This window comes from Mobula birostris, chromosome 3, assembly GCF_030028105.1.
Source record: "Mobula birostris isolate sMobBir1 chromosome 3, sMobBir1.hap1, whole genome shotgun sequence".
NCBI lineage: Eukaryota > Metazoa > Chordata > Chondrichthyes > Myliobatiformes > Myliobatidae > Mobula > Mobula birostris.
Genome location: NC_092372.1, coordinates 179,281,808 through 179,302,169, shown reverse-complemented (window position 1 = coordinate 179,302,169; position 20,362 = coordinate 179,281,808). Strand labels below are relative to the sequence as shown.

The window sequence follows — 20,362 nt, the reverse complement described above, 5'->3', positions numbered from 1 at the left end:
GCAGTCATCTTTAGTACATGTTATGTCGTTCCATTCATAGTAGGTTGCAATGACACCATATTTCAATATTGCTCCAGCAAAGTACCTGTTGAGATTTTGCACAGCTTCCTGTCCCGCAGTGTGGATTGATGCGGAGGCCTTAAACTGTGGCTCTTCCCAACAGAGCCTTTGGAGCGGATAGGCTAATGTACATTTGACATTTTTAGAGAACACTTTAAATGGTCTCATATTGAACACACGCGTCGATACCCGCATCATTAATGTGTTTTCAGGAACAGGGAGCGTACGTTCCCACTTGGTTATCTAGTGTTTGCAGCTAGGATGAGGGAGCTGGATTTTGAGTAGCTGTAAACTCAGTCGTTCTCTCTCTCTCTCTCTGAGTTTACAAGTAATCTCCTGAAATGAATTGTTACGTGTGGTTTAAATAGGAACTGCACCCCACTGTCAACGGCTCAATTGTTTGGAACCCGTGAATGATATCTACATGTTTGGTGCTTACCATTAAACATGGACTAAGATCGAATATTCTGAATAGCTTTAGGATAACGGAACATTGGAGTCGAAACACACCAATGAAGCTGTCCCCACGCTCGCTCAGATCATGAATAAAATGGGCACGCTCAACGCTGAAACTGCCTTATTCTGGAACTCCTTCAGTGACGGATTGTAATCAAGTTTAGGCAGTGGTTACAAAGCAGATTGAACAGGGGCGGCTGGAAAGCTATTTCTTACAATTTTGAACCGTTTATCAACGGTACATAGCAGTGCGTTACTGTGACAGTAAGGGGTCGCCTATTAATGCTATTTCTGCAGTAATCATATGCGACCTTTTGTACAGTGCAGGTTGCCTTCCATTTTCATGACTGAGTGCCCAGTGCCCAGTGTCACTTTGTAGACATATAACCTTTTATATACACACACGATGTTATGTCCAGTGTCACTTTGTAGACATATAATCTTTTATATACACACACGATGTTACGTGTTTATATTTATTGTGTTTTTATTATCGTTGTCTTGATCTTATTTGGTTTATTTTGTTTGCTGCATCGGATCCGGTGTAATAATTATGTCGTTCTCCTTTACACTAGTCTACTGGAAATGGCACGAAGCAATCTTGAATCTTGATCAAGAACTGAATTAGGGTTAGGGATAGGGTTGAGATTTTGGATGACATTATCAGCGTGTGGTGCATGAAATCTCAGAGGGGCGACAGTGACACAAGAATGCTACCTCCACCGTGCAGATGGTTACAGGATTATTACAACCTTCTGACCCAAAAAGAGAATTGCTTAAATTAAATTGTAGCTGGATTGAATACTATTGCAAACAAACAAAAAGCAACTAATCTCCACACCTTTAAATCACCTCAAAAGCAAAAGCATCACTTGTGGTGACAAATTCATTGTTTAGTTCAAATTTCTGAAGGTGGAAGCATTTAGGAAAAATGACAAGGGAGATATTCATTCCGTAGACTAAGCGGGGGAAGTAGCTGTTGGGCTCAGTCCCCACTTTAGATATATATGTATATATACGTTCTTGCTTCAGATGTGGGCGCTTTATTTTAATCTAAAATCTAAGGGCAGGTTTTAAGTGTCTTCACTGGTGCGTTGTAACTGCACTTGGATTCTAACCTTTATTTAAATAGACAAAGCACCCCTCACTTGAGAGGTGGAATGGATACTTCCCGAGAATTGGGATGAGAGGGGGAAGGGAAGTAGCCAGTTCTTCCCAAGGTTGTTCGTGGTTGTTTAGGGAAGCTCTTTGACAGTGACTGCCGTGGTTATAGCGGGTAAGTAGAGACGAGAGAGCAGGAGATGGTACCAGCGAAGATACGGAGATATGTTGCAGTTTGCTATTAGGACAATCATGTTCAAGAACAGACAGAAATCAACCGACCACCGGTAAGAATCCCTTGAGCCTAATACAAACAGCTAACCTGGTTTTCTTACGGTATCCGTAGTGGTTAGAGAAAGGCTGCCGTTTGCTGCTTTTCGATTGAGGATCTGCCCTGAGGCATCCGGGGTGAATGCTAGTTAACACGAGGAATTCTGCAGATGCTGGAAATTCAAGCAACACACATCAAAGTTGCTGGTGAACGCAGCAGGCCAGGCAGCATCTCTAGGAAGAGGTACAGTCGACGTTTCAGGCCGAGACCCTTCGTCAGGGCGATGCTAGTTAATTTGCTCATGTGAGGGCTGACTGGAGTTTCCTTGGAAACATTTTGATGTTAACAAAAGCTGCGCACCGGTTTGCTTTTGTGCCGTAAACTCGGTAACTCCTTACGCAATCAGCCTGATTTCTGTGATGTGGAGTGAAGTAGCGGCTGGGAGCAGAGGGATAGAGTCACTGCCAAAGGCCAGTGTTTATTGCCACCCAGACAGGCGTAGTGACCCACTACAATACTCCTGAGGGTGTTGTTTAGGAATGATCCAGGATTTAGTGTTAGCAGCGCCGATGGAGATCGGGGAGAAGAGTGATATACTTTCAAGTTGGGATATACTGTACAGTATGTAAGTTGAGGGGAAGTCTGCAGACATTAGTGTTCCTGTGCACCTGCTGGCCTTGTCCAACTTGGTAGCAGAGGTCACATATTCAAAGTAAATTTATTATCATGTTTAGGTGATGTCATTATTTAATAAAGGAAAGAGTGAGAAATGGAGAGCTAGTTAACTTGGCAAAAGTTGTAGGAAAATGCTGAAAGAAGTTATAAAGGGAGTGATTAATAGGGCAGTTGGAAAAATATAAGATATTTGGACAGAATCAGTGCAGATCCAAACATTTTTGACAAGGATTTTTTTTAGTCAGAGGGTGGTGAATCTGTGGAATTTGTTGCCATGGGCAGCAGTGGAGGCCAAGTCATTGAGTGTATTTAAGGCAGAGATTGATAGGTATCTGAGTAGCCAGGGCATCAAAGGTTATGGTGAGAAGGCGGGGGAGTGGGACTAAATAGGAGAATGGATCAGCTCATGATAAAATGGCAGAGCAGACTCGATGGGCCGAATGGCCTACTTCTGCTCCTTTGTCTTATGGACAAATTTGTTTTGAACTGTAACTAGCAGAATAGAAATGGAGAAACCAATAGTTGCTTCCTTTGGATTTTCAGAAGGTATTTGATACAAATTCAACCTAAGAGTTATTAAACATAATTAGAGCAGATGGCTGTGGAGATTAATAGACTAGTGTCAATTGGAAGTTAACAGACAGAAAACAAATAAGGAATAAAACAGGTTATTTCCAGAGTGAGGAGGTACGATCAATGGAATATCATAGAGTGGTGCTGGTGACCCAACGTTCTACATCAGTGATTTGTATGAAGCACTTGTGTGTAATGTATCCAAGTTTGCTGCTGATACTAAGCATGGGTATGAAGCGTATACGGAGAGATTTGAAGCTAGGTTAACAGGCAAAGATATGGTAGATGAGATATAATCCTAAAGTCATCCATTATGATAGAAAAACAGGTGGCGATTTTATTTTTTTAAAAAAGTGAGTGACTGAAAGATGTTGATTTCAAAGGAAGCAGAATATCCTTGTACACAAGTCACTGCAGGTTTTGCGTTCAAGCTTATTGTTATCTGACTGTACATATATACAACTGTGGTGCACCCACAATACATATATCACACACAGCACACGAAACTGAATATTACCACAAATAAGTTACTAAAATATAATTCAAAATGCATGTGAAGTGCAAAGCACAGGTAGACAGTAAACAACAAACAGCTTGCTGTGCTAGTGACAAGAGCTTGGTGATGGCAGGGTATTCATTAGTCTCACGTCCTGGGGGAAAAAGCTGTTACTCAGTCTGGTGGTCCTAGAGAGATTATGGGACAGGTGGTAGGGATCCTCAACAATGTGTCAGGCCCTTCGTATACAACGCTCTCGGTAAGAGTCACAAACCGTGGGGGGAGGAATCCCAACGGTGCTCTTGGTGGTTTTTACTATCCTCTGTAGGGATTTGCAGTCTGATGCCTTGCAGTCTCTGTGCCACACAATGATGCAGCCTAACAGGACACTTTTGATGGTGCTCCTGTCGAAAGTTGTTAGATGGGGTGGGGAGAATTGCACACCTCAATCTTCTCAGAAAGCGTAGATGCTGCTGTGCTTTCTTGACTAGTGAGGAGGTGTTGTGGGTCTAGGTTAGATCATCTGTTATGTGCACATCAAGGAACTCCGTGCTCTTCATTCTCTCTACGGCAAGGCCTTTGATGAGCAATGGAGAGTGGTCGACCTGTGCCTTCCCGAAGACCACAATCATCTCCTTTGTCCTGTCCATGCTGAGACTCGGGTTGTTCTCATACCATTTGACAAGCCTGTCTATCTCCTCTCTTGTTTGCCAACTCATCACTGCTGATGAGGCCAACCACATTAGTATCACCAGCCAACTTAGTGGTCTAGTTTGATCTGGATCTGGCAGTGCAGTCATGAGTCAGCATCATGAAAGCAGTGAGTTGAGCACACGGTCCTGGGAGGGGCACCACTGCTTAGCGTGATGGAGCTTGAGATGTTACTGCCTACTGGGGGCTTTCTGTTAAGAAGTCCAAGATAGCCAGTTACAGAGAGGGGTGTTGAATCCCAACAAGGACAATTTACTTGCCAGCTTCTGAGGGATTCTGTTAAATGCTGAGCTGAATTCGATAAACAACATCCGGGCGTACAAGGCATCATTTTCTAGGTGGGACAGGGCAGAGTCCATTGAGTATCAGCACATCTCCATAAAGCTTGTATCTTACTGGATTATATTTGCTGTAATATATCGTCACTGATGTATATGGCTTGAGAATTTCAAAATAAGTCTAATAAAAATCTACAATTGTCAAGAGCCTGAAATCAACTTCCAAAGGAAAAAAATCCAACACCAATCAGTAAAATGGTTGTTATATCCAGCACTGCTCATTAATAATGGATCTCATAAAAAAGGGATGTTTTATCGAAATTCAAATTGACAATATTCAAACTAAATGGTAGAACATTCTTGCATTTAAGATATTTGTCCTCCTGTTCTCTTTTCCTATGCTCCAAGGTACTATGTTATAATTGTAAGATGTAGCCAGTGACTTGCAGTCCTTAGAGCACTGTAGGGTACGTACTTGTAGATGCCACTGACTGAGTGTATGTGATGTGGGATGGAGTTTGGCTACCTTACCAGAACCTAAAGAGACTTTGTGGATTTGGGTTGGCTGTTCATTCTGATCAATTTTGTGTCAGGCTGTGCCTTCTTGACTTTGGTCATTATCCAGATCAAGATGTTTTGCCTCGTATTGCCACAGTACTGTAAATTATGTCTTTCCATCTACCAAACAACGCCTAATACAGGTCGACCTTCACTAATCCGGCACCATTGGGACCTGAGGAGTACCGGATTAGTGAAAATGCCGAATTACAGAAGGATCACATTAAGCATAATCAGTGCCGGATTATGGAAGGAACCGGATTACAGGTAGTGGGATTAGTGAAGCTTGACCTGTACTACTGAGCTAATACACAGCTAAGTACTCTTATTTCTGTTTCCCAACCATCATTTCAATGTATGTTTTGACATGCACGTGATTAATTTATCTGAATCGTAAGACAGTAAGACATAGCAGAATTGGGCCGTTTGAGTTGGCTCTGCAATGCCATCATGGCTGATTTATTTTCCCTCTCAACCCCATTTTTATGCCTTCTCACCATAAACTGTGTCACCCTTGCAAATCAAGAACCTATTGACCTCCACTGTAAATACAGTATACTCACCTGTGGCAGTGAATTCCACATATCCACCACTCTCTGTTCTAAAGGGACATCATTCTATTCTAAGTCTGTGCCTTCCAGTTCTAGACTCTCCCACTATTGGAAACATCCTCTCCACTTCCACTCTATCTAGACCTTTCAATATTCAGTAGGGTTCAAAGAGATCCCCCACCCTGATTCGTATGGTGCCAAGCTGCTATGTTCTCAAGGTTATGGCTTAGACTTGATAGTTTTTTTTACATTCATAGAGATGGTTTTATGATGTTGTGGGTGTTAAGATCAGGTTAGAGTCTAAGGACAGGGATGGGGGAATTAAGAGGTTAGGGGGAGGAAATGAAGAGTCAGGGGAAGGAGCCAGGGTCCAGGTCAGTGCACTCCATAGTTGAAGCCCAGTGATTCATTAGGCAGATGTACAATCTGTGGGCTCCATAGAAGAGGGCAAGTGAACCCCCTCTCCCCAGGTCGGCAAGTCCCTCCAGGATGGTGAGTCCACTCTAGTCCTTTGAATAATTGGTGGGTTTCAATAATATGCCCTCCTAATTTTTCTAAACTCCAGTGAGTACAGGCCCAGAGCCATCAAATACTCTACATATGTTAATATTTTAATTCCTGAATCATTCTTGTAAACCTTCTCTGGACTATTTCAAACACCAGTGCATCCGTTCTTAGATATGGGGCCCAAAACTGCGAAAAAAAACCGCCAAATAGGGTCTGGCAAATGTCTTATAAAGCCTCAGCATTACATCCTTGCTTTCAAAATCAATGCTAACGTTGCATTTGACTTCTTTATCACTGACCCGACCTGCAAGTTAACCTTTAGGAAATCCTACACTGGGACTCCCAAATCCCTCTGCACCTCTGATTTCTGAATTTTCTCCCCATTTAGAAAATAATCTACGCCTTTACTCCTTATACCGAAGTGCATGGCCATACACTTCTTTGCACTACAGTTGTCCTGTCCAAGACCGGAAGAAGCTGCAGAAGATCGTGAACACAGCCCAGCACATCACACAAACCAATCTTCCATCCTTGGACTCACTTTACACCGCACGCTGCCGGAGCAGTGCTGCCAGGATAATCAAGGACACGACCCACCCAGCCAACACAGTTTTCATCCCTCTTCCCTCCGGGAGAAGGCTCAGGAGCTTGAAGACTCATACGGCCAGATTTGGGAACAGCTTCTTTCCAACTGTGGTAAGACTGCTGAACGGATCCTGACCCAGATCTGGGCCGTACCCTCCAAATATCCGGACCTGCCTCTCGGTTTTTTTGCTGTACCTTACTTTCCCTTTTCTATTTTCTATTTATGATTTATAATTTATATTTTTAATATTTACTATCGATTTGTATTCCAGGGAGCACGAAGAGCAAATCAAATATCGCTGTGATGATTGTACGCGCTAGTATCAATTGTTTGGTGACAATAAAGTATATTCCATTTGCCACTTCTTTGCCCATTCTCCTAATCTATCCAACTCCTTCTGCAGACTCACTGCTTCCTCAACACTACCTGGCCTTCTTCGTTGTATCATCTGCAAACTTGGCTACAAAGCCATCAATTCCATCATCTAAATCATTGACATAAAACGTAAAAAGAAGCAACCGACTCCTGTGGAACACCACTAGTCACTGGCAGCCAACCAGAAAAGGCTCCCTTTATTCCCACACTATTCTTTCTGCCAGTCAGCCAATCTTCTATCCGTGTTAATATCTCTCCTGTAATACCATGGGCTCTTAACTTGTTTAGCAGCCTCAAGTATGTCACGTTGTCAAAGGCATTCTGAAAATCCAAATAAGCAATATCTACAGACCCTCCTTTGCCTATCCTGCCTGTTACTTCCTCAAAGAATTCCAATAGATTTGTCAGGCTAGATTTCCCGTTTAGAAAACCATGCTGATTTTGGCCTATTTTATCATGTGCCTTCCAGTCCCCCAAAACCTAATCTTTAATAATAGACTCCAACATCTTCCCAATCGCTGAAGTCAGAAGCTTCCTAATCCTCATGGTTCTCATGAGGTTTTGCTATATTGTATGCCCTCTGCTTTGCTTTTGTACTGTCTTTGACCTCCCTTGTCAACGATGGTTACATCATCTTTCCTTTAGAATTCTGCACCCTCTTTGGGATGAAACCACTTGGCATGATAATTAGATCTTTAGTTCTTTCAATATCAAAGAAAGCAAGGTTGATAATGGGAGGAAACAAATTACGATGTTCCTGTTTTGATTTATAATTGAAATAGAAAACTGCATATGCATTTGGTTTTCAATGCATCTGAAATGAGCGTCAGCCTGTGAATAAGAGCATAAGCCATGGATTTGGAGTAAGATATACAAGCTGTTGTTCTTGCTGTGCCATTTAATCAGATCATGACTGACCTTCTACCTCTGCACTACCTTTCTGTACTACCCTTGTATCCCATAGTTCCCATAGTAGCCGAAATTCTGCAGTCTTTGTCTTGAATATACTTGGACTAAACTTGAATCTTCAAAGGATGCTCAACAGTTATGGCAGGGCTTGAATACTATCACTTCCTATAAAGTTAAATCAAGCGACATTTAACTTGCAACAGGGTTTCGCTTCCAGGTGAGCTCAGTACCTTCTGTGCTCACTTTGATCGTCAAAGCATAGAGGAACCATCACAAACTTCCATAGCCCCCGATGACCCTGTCATTTCTGTCTCTGAAGCTGCCATGCGAGCAGCCTTCAGGAAGGTGAACCCACAAAAGCATCCATCTCAGAAGGGGTACCTGACCAAAAACTAAAGACCTGTGCTGATTAACTGGCACGATTGATCAATTCAATGGTTCGAATGAATATCAGAGAACATATACAGCTTACAACCTGAAATTCTTGTTCTTCGCATACATCCAGGAAACAGAAAACAAACCCAGAGTCTTAATGACAGAAAATGTTGGAACCCCAAAGCCTCACCCTCCCATGCAGAAGCAGCAGCAGAGCGTCAACCACATCCCCCCATCCCCATCCACCACACAAGCAATAGCAAAGCCCCCAGAAACCGGGATCTACAGTCTATAGAGATACGTAGATAGATATGGCTCGAGTGCAGGAGACTTCTTTCTGCTCATGTAGAACTGTATTTTGAGCTACAGCTGTAGAGCACAGACTCAGACAGGACCCTAGCCTCCTTGCAAAGGAAAAAAAGACATGAGAAAAGAAGACTTAGCTGATTCACAAACAAATTGGAAGAACTTGCCAGGGTCTGCAAAAATCTCAGCACCATCTTTAACCTCTTGTTTGGCAGTCTGAGGTACCCACCTGCTTCAAGCAGGCTTCAGTTATACTAGTGCCCAAAAAAAAGTGTGAGGACCTGCTTCAATGACTATTGTCCAGTAGCACTTAGACCCACTGAGATGAAGCGTTTTGAGAGATCGGTGATGAAACACATCAACTCCCGCCTGAGAAACTACTTGGATCCACACAAATTTGCCTACAGGAGCAACAGGTCCACAGCAGATGTCCTTTCATTGGCTTTTCACTCAACCCTGGAACATTTGGACACCAAAGACGCATACATCAGGATGCTCCATATTGGCTACAGCTCAGCATTCAATACCATCATCCCCTCAAAGCTAATCAATAAGCTCCAAGACCTTCGCCTCAATGCCTTCTTACGCAATTGGATCCTCGATTTACTCACTTGCAGATCCCAGTCAGTTTATAACATTTTCTCCACAATCTCCATCAGCACACAAGACTGTGTGCAGAGCTCCCTGCTCTACTTGCCTTTACACTTACTACTGTGTGGCTAAGCACAGCTCCAATGACATATTCAAGTTTGCTGATGACACCACAGTGGTAAGCTGAGTCAAAGGTGGTGATGAATCAGCATGTAGGATCTGGCAGAGTGGTGACATTACAACAATCTCTTACTCAATATCTGCAGGACTAAGAAGCTGATTATTGATTCCAGGAGAAGGAAACCAGAGATCCAAGAGCCAGTGTTCATTGGGGAATCGGAGGTGGAGAGGGTTAGCAATTATAAATTCCTGGGTGTTATTATTCCCAGCATGTAAATGTAATTACAAAAAAAACATGGCACCACCTCTACCTACTTCGGAGTTTGCGAAGATTCGGCATGACATCTACAACTTTGACAAACCTCTATAGTTGTTTTTGGAGAGTATATTGACTGGCAGCACCACAGCCTGGTATGCAAACACCAATGTCCTTGAACTGAAAATCCTACAAAAAGAAAGAAGGTACGGAAGCCTCAGGACTTGCACCACCATGTTCAGGAATGGTTATTACCATCAGACTCTTGAACCAAAGGGGATAAATTCACTCAACTTCACTTGCCCCATCATTGAAATGTTCCCAGAACCTATGGACTCACCTTCAAGGACTCTTCATTTCATGTTCTCTATTTAGTGCTTGCTTAATTATTATTATTTCTTTCTTTTGTATTTGCATAGTTCATTGTTTTTTTTTGCACACTGGTTGAATGCCATAGATAGTGATGTCTTTCATTGATTCTGTTATGGTTATTATTATTGGTTTGAATATGGTGACATATACAGTGGCATGCAAAAGTTTGGGCACCCCTGATCAAAATTTCTGTTACTGTGAATAGCTGAGCAAGCAAAAGATGACCTGATTTCCAAACGGCATAAAGTTAAAGATGACACATTTCTTTAATATTTTAATCAAGAAAACTTTTTTATTTCCATCTTTTACAGTTTCAAAATAACAAAAAGGGAAAGGAGGGTGAAGCAAAAGTTTGGGCACCCTGCATGGCAGTACTTAGTAACACCCCCTTTGGTGGGTATCACAGCTTGTGAATGCTTTCTGTAGCCAGCTAAGAGTCTTTCAATTCTTGTTTGGGGGATTTTCACCCATTCTTCCTTGCAAAAGGCTTCTAGTTCTGTGAGATTCTTGGGCCGTCTTGCATGCACTTCTCTTTTGAGGTCTATCCACAGATACTCGATGATGTTTAGGTCGGGGGACTGTGAGGGCCATGGCAAAACCTTCAGCTTGCGCCTCTTGAGGTAGTCCATTGTGGATTTTGAGGTGTGTTTAGGATTATTATCCTGTTGTAGAAGCCATCGGCTTTTCATCTTCGGCTTTTTTTTTTACAGACGGTGTGATGTTTGCTTCCAGAATTTGCTGGTATTTAATTGAATTCATTCCTCCCTCTACCAGTAAATGTTCCCCGTGCCATTGGTTGCAATACAAGCCCAAAGCATGATCGATCCACCCCTGTGCTTAACAGTTGGAGAGGGGTTCTTTTCATGAAGTTCTGCATCCCTTTTACTCCAAACATACCTTTGCTCATTGCAGCCAAAAAGTTCTATTTTAAATTCATCAGTCCACAGGACTTGTTTCCAAAATGCATCAGGCTTGTTTAGATGTTCCTTTGAACCTTTTGAATAGAACTTTGAATAGAACTCAAGAGGTGCAAGCTGAAGGTTTAGTCATGGCCCTCACAGTCCCCTGACCGTCATCGAGTATCTGTGGATAGAGCTCAAAAGAGCAGTGCATGCAAGACGACCCAAGAATCTCACAGAACTAGAAGCCTTTTGCAAGGAAGAATGGGCAGAAATCCCCCAAACAAGAATTGAAAGGCTCTTAGCTGGCTACAGAAAGCGTTTACAAGCTGTGATACTTGCCAAACGGGGTGTTACAAAGTACTGCCATGCAGGGTGCCCAAACTTTTGCTTCGGCCCCTTTTCCTTTTTTATTTTGAAACTGTAAAAGATGGAAATAAAGTTTTCTTGCTTAAAATATTAAAGAAATGTGGCATCTTTTACTTTATGCCGTTTGGAAATCAGGTCATCTTTTGCTCGCTCAGCTATTCACAGTAACAGAAATTTTGACCGGGGGTGCCCAAACTTTTGCATGCCACTGTATGTACTTTGATAATAACTTCACTTTGGTGACTAATCAGAGTTTCAAAGATTTAGTAGCATTATGTTGAAGAAAGGTCTCTGTCTTGACTGTGTAAAACGGTATTGTACCTAAGTAATGCTTATCAGAATCAGGTTTTATATCACCAGCATATGTTGTGGAATTTGTTCACTTTGTGGCAGCAGCGCAATGCAGTACATGGTAATATAGCAAAAAAAAAAAGAATTACAGTAAATAATTAAATAACTTCCTGGTTCCAGACATCCCAGCCAAGGGAAACATCACTATATCCGCTCTCACAGCACGCTGGAGGAACTCAGCAGGTTGGGCAGCATCCGTGGAAACAATGAGTCGACGTTTCAGGCCGGAACCCTTCGTCCAGTGACGAAGGGTTCTTGCCTGAAACGTTGACTCATCGTTTCCACGGATGCTGCCCGACCGGCTAAGTTCCTCCAGCGTGTTGTGAGTGTTACTTTGACCCCAGCATCTTTCAGATTATTTTGTGTTTACTATGTCTGCTTTGACTAGCTTTGTTTTCTCTTTAAAAAAGGATGAAATTATATTTATTTATTTAGAGATACTGTGTGGAACAGGCCCAACAAGCTACACCACTATTTAACCCTCGCCTCTTCGCAGGTCAATTTACAATGACCAATTAACCTACTAACCAGTTTGTCTTTGGACTGTGGGAGGGAAGCATGCACCCAGGGGAAACACACAGTCATGGCGAGATCAGACAAACTTCTTACAGATGGCAACAGAATTGAACTCCAAACACTGGAAAGCTCCAAACTGTAATAGCGCCATGCTGACCACTACGCTACTGTGCAGTTTGATGATATCACCCCTTATTCTACTAAGGCCAGATGTAGGGTTAATCTCTGATTGGTCACCCCCCAGTAAACTAGAATCATAGTGGCAAACTTTTTACTGCATTCAGAATCAGAATCAGGTTCATTATCACCAGCATGTGACGTGAATTTTGTTAACTTCGTCCACTGTGTCCATTTCATGTTCATTTTAATTGGAAACCAGTTCTCTATACAGATTTCTGAGGACTCTATATATTTATGGTAAGGTATTTCTATGATTGTACTCTAATCTCCTTGTAGTAAAAGCAAACATGCCATTTACTTTAAATAACAAAAAATCTAGGCAACATGTCAGACTGCATCTGTAGAAAAAGAAGCAATTAACATTTCAGTTGCAGGCCCTTTTGAATTCCCTATTCATTATAATAATTTGTGTATAAAGACATCCATTCAGTTCCCACTAAACTATCGCTAATCTTTCACCTTTTTTAAACAAAACATGCTTCTCTTTTTCTCTTTATTTCTACTAAAGTGGCTAACCTCACATTTTTCTACACGATGTTCTGCTGTATCTGCAATGTTCTTAACTATTGACTTAACACTGAAGCTTGTCAGCCATCTGTTAATAAATCAATCCTTGTTTAATGTAGGATAACAATGTTGAAAGCCTCTAATAGGCCATTATGGATCTGTAGTTGAAGGAATTTGCCTTGGTTTTGCCAGCATCATTAACATTATTTTGTATCTTGTGCTTGTCTGTTAGTTATGTTATGTACCCAAAAAGTCACATTCATTTTGGACTTTTAGGTGTGCAACAAAGGTTCCCTGGACTAATTTTTTTTTTGACATGATGGCATTGACCTTTGAGGAAACTATGCTTCTGTTGACCTGGAGTTCAGAAAATTTTTGATAGGTTGGTAAAAGGTGATTGTGTCGTCTTGCAGATGAGTTTTGCTAGGAGTTATTGGTAGAATCTGATTAGATGTGAAATCTCCCTCTGCAATTAATCCTTGACTTTTTGACTAAGAAACAGCAATCAGTAAGGATAGGCAGCAACACCTACAACATAATTATTCTGTACTCTAGTGTCCCACAAAGTTGCATCCTCAGCCCCCTTCTCTTCTCCATGCACACCCATGACTGCATGGCCAAAATTGTGCTCTAACTCCATCCACAAGTTTGCAGGTAGCCTCTGACAACCAAGTCCAGTTCTTGGTCTTCAGGTGTGGTTTAACTACTAAGCCTGGAGGGACAGTCTTTGCTGTCAGGAGAAAGGGCAAAAGTGGGTTACTGCCACCTTAAAACTAGCCACTTCAGGCAGATGGGTCTTGTCAGCTGTGGTTGGCAGCTCATCTAGGAGAAGGAAAACTCTTAACTTCAGACCTCTGCTGCCTTGTGGCTATACCCATTCATGGGAAAGGCTTTGGGAATAAACCCCAAGGGAAAATCTGGAGCTGGAGTCTCTAAGGCAGTCGTACATTGAGTTCAATGCTGACTGGCAACTCCTGCAATGCCGCTGGTGCCAAAGTATCAGTTTCTGCCGTTCCTTTGGATTCATCAGCTGCATGGAGAGGGGAGCCTAGTGCATGGGCAACAGCTTGTTCTCCATATCATACTGCCCTGGCTTGTGTACTAGCTTGCATATCACATAGACAGACAGCTAGGACACAATATCGATGGTCAACCCTGACCAACTTAATTGGACTGTATCACAAGTAACGTGGAGTCGGAGTACATAAAGGAAGTTGAGAGTTTAATAACATGGTGTCATGGCAACAACTGAGAACTTCAAGCTCCCAGGAGTGAGTATCACCAATAACCAATCCTCATAGAGGGATCAGAAGTAGAGAGAGTGAGCAATTTCAAGTTCTCATGTGTCAAGATCTCTAAGGATCTAATCTGGTCCCAACATATCAATGCAGCTATAAAGAAGGCAAGACAGCGGTTACATTTCATTAGGAGTTGGAGGAGATTTGGTTTGTCACCCAATAGACTTGAAAGCTTCTACAGATATACCATGGAGAACATTTTTACTGGCTGCATCACTATCTGGTATGTGGGGGAGAGGGGGTTACTGCCCAGGATCGAAAGAAACTACAGAAAGTTGTAAAATTAGTCATCTCCATCTTGGGTGCTAGCCACCAGAGTATCCAAGGCATCTTCAAGGAGTGGTGTCTCAGAAAGGAGGTGTCCATCATTAAGGATCCCCATCACCCAGGTCATGCCCTCTTTTCATTGTCACCATCAGGTAGGAGGTACAGAAGCCTGAAGGCACACACACAGCGACTCAGCTTTCCTTCTGCCGTCCGATTCCCACGTGGACATTGAACCCGTGAACACTCTCACTTTTGTTATTTCTGTTTTTGCACTATTTTTAATTTAATGATTATATATACATAGTAATTGATTTACTTTTTTCCCCTATATTATCACATATTGCACTGAACTGCTGTCACAAAGTGAACAAATTTCATGACGTATGCTGGTGATATTAAGCCTGATTCTAATTCTACACTGCTGTGATCCAACCATGTTGATGCCATAACCAAGAAAGCTCTCCAAAGCCTCTTCCTCAGGAGGCTAAAGAAATTTGGCATGTTTGCCTCGAGCCTTACTACTTTTTCTCAATGTACCATAGAAAGCAATCTATCTGGATGAATCTCGGCTTGCTATGACAACTGTCTACCCGTGGCCACAAGGAACCACCAAAAGTTGTGTACACAGCTCAGGACATCCCAGTAGCCAGCCTCCCCTTCATGGACTCCATCTATACTTTTCAGTGTCTCCACTCACCCCAGACGTTCTCTTCTCCATTCTCCTATTGAGAAGAAGATGTAACAGCACCGGAGTGCCCTCATTACCATCTCGGGTGACTTCGACCAGGTTATCATGGCTAGAGCACTGCCCAGCTTCACGCAGTGTGTGAGCTGTACAACCAGAGGGGAGAGGACTCTGGATTTGATGTATGCTAACGTTAAGGATGCATACAGCTCCTCTCCCCTCCCCCCACTGGGAAGGTCAGATCACAACCTGGTGCATCTAAAACCCTGCTATGTGCCTGTGATGAAGAGTAGACCTGCAACCTCGAGGACAGTGAGAAAATGGTCGGAGGAGGCTTTTGAGGTGCTCCAGGGTTGTTTTGAGGTGACAGACTGGCAGGGCACTCTGTGAGCCATATGGAGAGGATATTGATGGGCTCACAGAGTGCATCACTGATTACATCAACTTCTGTGTGGACTGCAATTTTCCAAGAACTGTCCTTTGTTATTTAAATAACAACCCATGGGTGACAAAGGACATTATGGACACCCTGAACGCTAAAAAGAGGGTGTTTAGAGATGGATATAGGGAGGAGCTGAGGGCAATACAGAGTGATCTGAAAGCCTGAATCAGGGAGGCTAAAGACAGGTACAGGAGGAAGCTTGAGTGGAAACTCCAGCAGAACAACATGAGAGAAGTCTGGAGGGGGATGAGGACCATCACTGAGTTCCGGCAAACTAGCAACAGAGGAGCTGAAGGCAGCGTGGACAGGGCCAATGAACTTAACCCGTTCTTTAACAGATTTGACATTGTGGCCCCTGCCCATCTTCCACATGAGCCATCTGTTGTCGGCCCCCCACCAACACATATTCCACTCTCCCCTCCTACCCCTCCTCACAGTCCCTCACCCTGCTCTCATAACTATACCCCTTCCCCACACAAAACTACCACGGTGGGCTTCACAGCTGAACAGGTGAGAAGACAGCTGAAACGTCTCAACCCAAGCAGGGCTGCATACTGGATGGTGTCAGTACCTGGGGGTGCTCAAAGCCTGTGCCCCTCAGCTATGTGGAGTACTTCGCCATGTATTCAACCTGAGCCTGAGGCTCCGGAGGGTTCCTGTACTGTGGAAGACATCCTGCCTCGTCCCTGTGCCGAAGACGCTGCGCCCCAGTGGCATTGACCTCCCACATCATGAAGACCCTGGCGAGACTTGTTCTGGAGCTCCTCCGGCCTATGGTCAGGCCACACTTAGATCCTCTCCAGTTCGCCTACCAGCCCTGACTAGGAGTTGAGGATGCCATCGTCCATCTGCTGAACCGTGTCTACGCCCACCTGGACAAGCCAGCGAGCACTGTGAGGGTCATGTTTTTTGACTTCTCCAGTGTGCTCAACACCAACCGCCCTGCTCTGCTGGGGGAGAAGCTGACAGCAATGCAAGTGGATGCTTCCCAGGTATCATGGATTCTTGACTACCTGACTGGCAGACCACAGTACGTGTGCTTGCAACACTGTGTGTCCGACAGGGTGATCAGCAACACTGGGGCTCCACAGGGGACTGTTTTGTCTCCCTTTCTCTTCACCATTTACACCTCGGACCTCAACTACTGCACAGAGTCTTGTCATCTTCAGACGTTTTCTGATGACTTTGCCATAGTTGGATGCATCAGCAAGGGAGATGAGGCTGAGTACAGGGCTATGGTAGGAAACTTTGTCACATGGTGTGAGCAGAATTATCTGCAGCTTAATGTGAAAAAGACTAAGGAGCTGGTGGTAGACCTGAGGAGAGCTAAGGTACTAGTGACCCCTGTTTCCATCCAGGGGGTCAGTGTGGACATGGTGGAGGATTACAAATACCTGGGGATACAAATTGACAATAAACCGGACTGGTCAAAGAACACTGAGGCTGCCTACAAGAAGGGTCAGAGCCATCTCTATTTCCTGAGGAGACTGAGGTCCTTTAACATCTGCCGGACAATGCTGAGGATGTTCTACGAGTCTGTGGTGGCCAGTGCTATCATTTTTTGCTGTTGTGTGCTGGGGCAGCAGGCTGAGGGTAGCAGACACCAACAGAATCAACAAACTCATTCGTAAGGCCAGTGATGTTGTGGGGATGGAACTGGACTCTCTCATGGTGGTGCCTGAAAAGAGGATGCTGTCCAAGTTGCATGCCATCTTGGACAATGTCTCCCATCCCCTAGATAATGTATTGGGTGGGCACAGGAGTACATTCAGCCAGAGACTCATTCCACCGAGATGCAGCACAGAGTGTCATAGGAAGTCATTCCTGCCTGTGGCCATCAAACTTTACAACTCCTCCCTTGGAGGGTCAGAAACCCTGAGCCGATAGGCTGGTCCTGGACTTATTTCATAATTTACTGGCATAATTTACATATTACTATTTAACTATTTATGGTTCTATTACTATTTATTATTTATGGTGCAACTGTAATGAAAACCAATTTCCCCTGGGATCAATAAAGTATGACTATGACTATGACTAACAGCTTGAAAGCATGGAATACCTGGCTTGGAGATGGTTTCTACCCTGCTTATAAGACTATTGAATGGCTCCCCAGTAAGGTAGATGGATTTTTGACTTTACAATCTACCTCGTTATGATCTTTCACCTTTTTTTCTACGTACACTGCACTTTCTCTGTGGCTGTTGCATTTGATTCTGCATTCTGTTATTACCTTGTGCTATCTCACTGCACTGTGTAATGATTTAATCTGTGCGAACAGCGTTCCAGACTAGTTTTTCACTGTACCATGGTACATGTGACAGTAATAAACCAAAGAGCCATACTTGCAATTTCAAATCTTGCTCCAGTGATAAAATGCAATTCAATAATAACCCAATATCCAAGAATTCTTGTGAGTAAAGTAAATCCAGAGGCATAAGGTAGAAGCTTGTAAAGTAGGAGTAAACCATTTAGCCCAACAAGCCTTCTCTGTTTCTCATCAAAATCATAAATATAAATCTAAATGTACACACTCCCAGGAGCAAAAGACCTCAAGGCTGATTTTTACAGCATTAAGAGGTCATTTAGCAGAAGTAGACTGGAAATTAGTGCCAGGGTGGTGGGTGACACTTACAAATCTGGTCTTGTCTGACTGTTGAAATTTAATGAAATTTGTCTAAACCACTTCTAAGGCAAAGCATTTTGAGTGCTAGAATTTTCCCCTACCCTCGTCAAACATTCGATCGTGGATTCATCAGGAAAATAATTTCCAATCTTTGTTATCAAAGCTCCTGCAGAAATCCAAAGGTAATGATTAAAGCAAGCATACAACACACTCGTTTCCTGCATCTGCAGACTTTCTCTTGTTTATAGCAAGCATACAATGTGAATGAGATTAATGAAATTACAGTTAGATCATTTATAAAAAGTGAAATAAACTGAAAATGCAATGGATATAAGATAACAAAGATGGGAGCGAAGAAAAAATCATCATGATCAGAATTTTGGCAATGGAGTTGAAAGGTGAGCCATTAAGTACCAGCAGAGGCACAGTTTTATTAAGTAACTAGGTAGATTTTTAAAGATTACTGGTTTGAAATCATGTAATTGAGAAGTTTACCTTGAAAGCATTGGAGTTATACAATGCAAGGACTTGGTGGTCATTACAATGTGCAGAGTTCTTGAAATTTTTAATGCTGAAACTGTAAATAGGATGAAATTTTTTTTAAGATTGAAGTTTTGTATTATATGCAACACACAAAAAATGCTTGAGGAGCACAGCAAGTCAGGCAGCATCTATAGAAACGAGTAAGAGAGTAAACAGTTGACATTTCGGGCCAAGATCCTTCTTCAGGACTAAGGGGGAGGGGGGGGGAGAGATGTCTGAATTTATTGGTGAGGGAGGGGAAGGAGGCTAGCTGGAAGGTTAGATGAAGTCAGGTGGGTGGGAACGGTCAAGGGCTGGAGAAGAAAGAATCTGATAAGTGAAGAGGGTGGACAACAGGAGAAAGGGAAGGAGGAGGGCACCTATGAGGAAGTAATAGGCAGGTGACAATAAGTAAAAGATCAGGTGGGGAATAAAGGAGAGAGGATGGGATTTGTATACCAGAAGGAGAAATGGATATTCATTCCATCAAGTTGGAGGGTACCCAAACGAAATATAAGGTGTTGCTCCTCCACTCTGAGGATGGACTCATCTTGGCCCAGGAGGAGGCCATGGATCAACGTGTTGGAATGGGAATTGGAATTAAAATGTTTGGCCAACGGGAAGTCCTGCTTGTGGCGAATGGAGTTTCGGTGCTTGATGAAGTGGACCCCCAATTTACAATGGGTCTCACCAATGTAGAGGAGGCCGCATCAGGAGCACTGGCCCAATAGACAACACAAGCAGATTCGCAGATGAAGAGTTGCTTCACCTGGAATAGAGCCCTGAATATAGGTGAGGGAGGAGGTATATGGACAGGTATAGCACTTCAGCCACTTGCAGGGGTAAATGCCCGGAGGGAGATTAGTGGGGAGGGACGAACGGACAAGGGAATTGTGGAGAGAGCGATCCCTGTGGAAAGTGGAGGGCGGGGTAGGTAAAGATATGTTTAGTGTTGGAGTTCCTTTGGTGATGGCAGATGTTGGGGAGGATAATGTGTTGGATGCGGAGGCTGATGGGGTAGTAGATAAGGACAAGAGGGACTCTATCACTATTGTGACCATGAAGATAGGGTGAGCACAGATGTACTGGAAATGGAGGAGATGCAGGTGAGGGCAGCATCAATCATTGAGGGAAGGGAAATCCTGTTCTTTAAAGAAGGAGGACTTTTGGAATGAGAAGCTACATCCTGAGAACATGCAGAAGAGACTAAGAAACTGAGAAAAGGAAATAGCAATTTTACAGAAGATAGGGTGTGAAGCAGTATAGTTGAGATAACTATGGTAATCAGTAGGTTTATAAAATATGTCGTTTGATAGTTTGTCTCCAGAGATGGAGACAGAGAGATCAAAAAAGGGGAGGGAGGTATCAGAGATGAACCAAATGAATTTAAGTGTAGGATGGAAGTTAAAGGCAAAATTGATTAAGTTGACGAGCTCAACATGGGTGCATGAAGCAGCACCAATACAGTAGTCAATGCAGTGAAGGAAGAGTTGGGGAGCATATCCGGGGAAGGCTTCAAATATAGACTGTCTTACATAGCCGATGAAGAGGCAGGCATAGCTTGGGCCCATGC

The 20,362-nt window shown here is 43.2% G+C and overlaps 1 protein-coding gene across 4 annotated transcripts in view; it reads left to right on the top strand.

Annotated features, from left to right (window-relative positions):
* The first annotated feature begins 1,719 nt into the window (after positions 1–1,719).
* Positions 1,720–20,362, top strand: part of steap2 (STEAP family member 2, metalloreductase) — a 46,651-nt gene continuing 28,008 nt past the window's right edge. The window contains exons 1-2 of one of the 4 annotated variants that reach the window (XM_072252030.1): positions 1,724–1,792; positions 6,626–6,933. The gene's annotated coding sequence lies outside the window, so the exon portion shown is untranslated. Of the gene's footprint in view, positions 1,905–6,625; positions 6,934–20,362 lie in introns of all 4 variants that reach the window. The other 3 variants (XM_072252029.1, XM_072252031.1, XM_072252028.1) reach the window with 3 other exon arrangements.